We start from the raw sequence: 5,715 nt of genomic DNA, 5'->3' as shown, positions 1-5,715 counted from the left end.
CTAACAAGAAAGTTCACAATGTCAGCATACCACGAAACACGCCACTCATTAATATTGAATAATTTTTCATCTGGAAAATGTTCATTAATTTCTTTTTCAAAACAGAGTGGTTTTTCTAATTCAAGCTTGGTCAAACGATCAACAATTTGATTTTTAATCCCCAATTCTTCTACTATTCAAAATCAAATTCTTGCTAAAGAAGAATCCATCTTATAAGTCTAGGTTTATCATCCTTCTTTTTCATTAAATACTTAATAATATAATGATCTGTATGCACTAGACAATGTGTTTCAGTTAAATATGATCAAAATTTATCAAAGGCATATACTATTCCTAATTACTCTTTTCAGTGGGTGTATAATTAATTTGAGTTTGATTAAGAGTTTTACTAGAATAGTAAGTTACCTTGAAAATTTTATCATATCCTTATCCTAAAAGAGCTCCAATACCATAATCACTAGCATCACACATCAATTCAAAAGTTTTTCTCAATCTGGTGAAACTATAATCTGTGCAGTGACTAATTTTTCTTTTAATAACTTAAAAGCTTTTAGGCATTCTTTATCAAATATGAAAATTGCATCTTTCTTCAGTAAAGGGCTTAAAGGCTTAGTAATCTTCGAAAAGTTTTTAATATATCGCTTGTAGAATCCAGCATGTCCTAAAAAAATCCTAATTTCCCTTACATTCGTTGGATAAGGTATATTAGCGATCACTTAAATTTTAGTAGGATCTACTTCCATATCATTTTCTGATATTTTATGTCCTAATACAATTCCTCCTGCTACCATGAATTGACATTTTTCCCAATTAAGAAATAAATTTGTTTCTTCACAACGCTTGAGAACTTTTGATAAATGTTCTAAACATGAGTCAAATGAAGTTCCAAACATTGAAAAATCATCCATAATAACTTCAATCCTTTTTTTCAATCAAATAAAAAAAATTTGCCATAATACATCTTTGAAATGTGGCAGGGCCATTACATAAACCAAAGGGCATTCTTCTGAAAGCAAATATATCATAAGGGCCGATAAAGTTGTTTTCTCTTCATCCTTAGGAGTTATTTGTATTTGGTGATAACCAGTATATCCATCCAAAAGATAAAAGTATTCATGCCCAGCTAGTTTATCCAGCATTTGTTCTAGAAAGAGTAGTGGAAAATGATCTTTCCTAATGGCAAGATTTAATTTTCTATAATCAATGTAGCTCTCATCACCTTTCAACTTGTCTAGTTGGTATTAATTCATTATGTTCATTCACAGTCATAATTACTCCTCCTTTATTAGGAATGTAATAAATTAGACTAACCCATGCACTATCTAAAATAGGGTGGATAATTCTAGCATCTAACCACTTTAAAATTTCTTTCTAAACAATAATTTTGATAACAAGATTCAATCTCCTTTAAGGATCAGTCCTGGGTTTGCAGTTCTCTGCCATATGAATTCTATGCATATAAATTGAAGGACTGGTTCTTTTAATATCAGCTATTGTCCATCCAAAGGTTTTCTTAAAATTTTTTTCAAAATTTTCATCAATCTTTCTTCTTCTTCCATCGTTAACTTCGAGGAAATTAAACTGGTAAAGTAGAGGAATCTCCTAAAAAGGCATATTTTAAATGATCTGAAAGTAACTTGAAATCAAGTTCTGGAGGTTTTTCAATTAATGGACAAAATGATATATCTTTGTCCGTCATGTCTAGAATTTCAAAACTTTCTCGAACATAGTTTGCATCTTCCTTAAAAACATATTCACATTGATCAAATTCCTCTTCTTGCTTCTGTTCCAAATCTTGTACTTTGTTCCAAATCTTGTACTTTAGATTTTTCTTCATAGCATATTTTTCTTCATAGTTAGTTTTGAAATGTCATTCACTTAGATATCTTATAACATCCATACTGTAACATTCCTCATCTTTATCTTTTGCAAGATACTTTATTGATCTTAAAATGTTAAAAGTAACAGTTTGATCATTAACGCGCATTATTAATTCCCCTTTCTACACATCTATCACTTCTCTTCTTATGGCTAGGATAGGTCTCCCCAAAATGATAGTTTTCTCTTTATCTTCCTCCATATCTATCATAATGAAATCAACTGGAAAGATAAATTGATCCACTTTCACTAAGACATCTTGTATAACTCCTTTAGGGTACGTGATTGAACGATCTGCTAACTGCAGAGTTACAGTAGTAGGGGTTATTTCTCATAATCCCAATCTTTTAAATATTGATAAACATAACGTTAATGCGACATAAGGTTAATGCTTGCAACTAAATCACATAAAACTTTCCCATAAAATTTGTCTCATATTGCACATGAAATTGTAAAGCTAACAGGATCTTAAGCTTTTAAGGAAGGTTCCTCTGAATTATAGCACTACACTCCTCACTAAGTGCAATAGTTTCATTATCTTCAAACTTCCCTTTTCTATTGAGAATATCATTCATAAACTTTACATAGCTTGGCATTTGATCTAAGGCTTCAACAAATGGAATATTAATTGCAAGCTTCTTAAAAATCTCTACAAATTTTGAAAATTTCTTATCCAACTTTTGTTGACAAAGTCTCTAGAGAAATGGAGGTGGTGTTTTTTCTAAGTCAAGTTTCAGTGGAGAAATAGGTCTTCAAGAATCTTTGGAGTGTCCTTTTTTTATTCTTATTTTTCTTCTCTCTCAACTTCAGTTTCTTTTTGAGTCCTACCTTGAAACTCTCTTCCGCTTCTAAATTGAATGGCTTTTACTTGCTCTTTATTCTTATCTTTTTTGTTTTAGTACTACTAGGAGGCATTCCTTAGGATCTATTACTTAATGAATTTGCAATTTGTCCAAGTTGATTCTCAATATTTTTAGTTGTAGCTCCTTGACTTTGCAACTGATTTCCCATTTGTAACACCGCTTCTTCTATACATAACTTCTTCTCCTTTAATTGTGAATTACTGTTGAAACTTAGAGGATAAGTAGATACTTAGAGGATAAGTAGATCTATTTTCCAGTTTCCCAATGGGTTTCCTTGATTGCTCCTTGGTTGTTCCAGTTTCCCAATGGGTTTCCTTGATTGCTCCTTTATTACCACCCACTACCACCCACAGTATTATTCCAATTAAAGTTGGGATGGTTCTTCCAACCTGGGTAATAATAATTTGATTATGGGTTATTCTTCTTGTTATTTATAGCATTCAATGTTTCTAATGATGCTTGAGAATCTACCATTTGGCCTAATGAATCTTATTCAATCATGGAAATTGGTTGAGAAAATTTCATTCCAAATTAGTCTAACTTCCTTGAAATTGCAGCAACTTGATTTGCTAACATAGTAAATGCTTCAAATTCATGAATAATGGCTACTTTCTTTTGATTAACCCTCTCAGAAGGCCATGAAAGGTTATTTGTAGCCATTTTCTCAATTAAAGAATAAGTGTCATGAAATGATTTTGACATAATGAACCACCAGTAGCAGCATCGATAATAGATCTAAGAGATCCAATTAATCCATTATAAAAAGTTTCAATTATTAACCAGTCTAGTGTTGCATGGTGTGAAAACTTTCTTAGGAGTTCTTTAAATCATTCACATGCTTCATAAATAGATTCCCCTTCAAACTGATTAAAAGATGTAATATCATTTCTAAGCTTCGTAGTTTTTTTATGATATGATAGTTTTTTTATGATAGAAAATTTTTAGCAAGGAATTTTTGTGCTAAATCACCCCAAGTTCTGATAGGTCCAGGTGCTAATAAATTCAACCACATCTTTGTTTTATCGCTTAGTGAGAAAAGTAATAACCTAAGTCTTTTGGCATCATCTCATACACCATCATATTTAAATATATCGCATAACTCTAAAAAATTTGCAAGATGTAAATTTGGATCTTCAGTTAGTGATCCCTCAAACTAATTATTTAATACAATTTGGATAATAGCAAGTTTAAGCTCAAATGAATTAGCTACTATAGTAGGTTTTTGAATACTACAATGAAGTTCATCTATAGTAGGGTTGGCATAATCTCGTAAAGGTCTAAACACTTGATGAATTTTGACATTTTTGAATACTACAATGAAGTTCAAGATTTCTTATTGTTTTGGTTTTTCTATTTTTTTAACTGTTCTCTCTAATTCAGAATCGTAGTGCACTAGTCATTCAAAACCTAAACTATGCATACACTAACATAAAATAAAGATAAAATAAAACACAAAATAAAATACAATAATTGTTAAAGTTTAAATAAGAATTTCTAAAAATAGAAATTTTCTTTTAAATCAATTAGTTTATCTCTGACAACGGCGCCAAAAACTTGATCCCCTATACTGCTTCCCTATGCTGCTTATATGCAACAGTATAACAATGACTCTGATTATATTTTCACTTATATTTTCTTACTTCGTAATAGAGTCAAAACTTGATCCTGAAGAAAATAAGAATTTAACTCTTTAATTTGTATATTGGAATACTATGCAAGTCTATGTATCGTTATCAAGTAATATAGGCCTTTTTGATTGAGCTTAAAATATCGAACCCAGAGGGAAAATATGCAATATGCGCTATTGAATAACAAACTTTCTATTTTAAAACAAAGACAATTACTTAAGCTAGAGATGTATTTGCAGTAATTAAAATTCAAATCTTTTTGATATTTTGACAAAACAATAAAAACTTCTAAAGATACCTTGAGCTTATGTAAAGAAAAACACTTGATATGAAAATACCCTTCTTCTTATCATGAATCAGAAATAAGTATAGGAATTCTGTTGTGGAAGTAAGCAAATTGTGTTGTGCCAAATAGAAGCAATTATATTATTTACCTTTACTATAATTTAAAGTTTGAATAGTTATGAAGACCGACTAGGCAGGGAAGATACCATCTCTCACTCTAGAGTTCTCTCGGTTCCCTTCACCTGGGGACTAACATCTCCTATCAGAAACTAAAGCAATAAACCAAGTTGAGGGATCTAATCTGTTACTTTAAAGTCCTCTAAATCTACACTCTTCAAAGATTATTTTCCTATTTATTTTCACTAAATCTTATGAATTACATTCTCTTTCATACAACCTCATGTTATTCTTTCCAGTTGTTGAATGAGACAATACCAGTCTGGTTCTTACATGTTCTCACAACAAATTTTAACATCTGGATAGGCCAAATCAAGATATAAATGAAATTCATGGATTTAAATCATCACAACTTCTTCCAACATTAAAGATTAATACTCTCCACAACTTCCATCCAACACTTTAATTACTTATCATTTTAAAGAGAAAGATAAAGAAAACTACTCAGAATCCATGGAGAAAATAAAATCACACTTTAGTTTAAAAGTAGAAATCATTGTCAAACCAATAAGAAGTTTCGATTAAAACCAAAAGTAGTTCAAATCAAACGATAAAAACTTATCTCAAATCCTCTAACAAACTATTGAAGTTTCTATGAATCTCTTCTCTTTTACAACACTCTTGACTCTCACAATAAAACTAAAAACAAAAAGAAAACTAAAAACAAAAAGAACAATAAAACTAAAAACAAAAAGAATAAAGTAAATTTGTGCGGTGCCTGAAAATCTCTCCAAAAATTTCTCCTTTCCAACACTTTATAGAACTTTCAAGAACACTTTAAATAGTCTCAACTTCCTTCTTTTAGAAAATCTCCAAAATGTGTCTTGATAACTCTTCAAAATGTGTCCCAATTCGATGTATTCTCCAAAGGATTCCTCCTTTCG

Source organism: Phalaenopsis equestris, unplaced genomic scaffold (genome assembly GCF_001263595.1).
Source record: "Phalaenopsis equestris unplaced genomic scaffold, ASM126359v1 Scaffold234915, whole genome shotgun sequence".
NCBI lineage: Eukaryota > Viridiplantae > Streptophyta > Magnoliopsida > Asparagales > Orchidaceae > Phalaenopsis > Phalaenopsis equestris.
Note: the sequence above shows the minus strand (reverse complement) of the source record.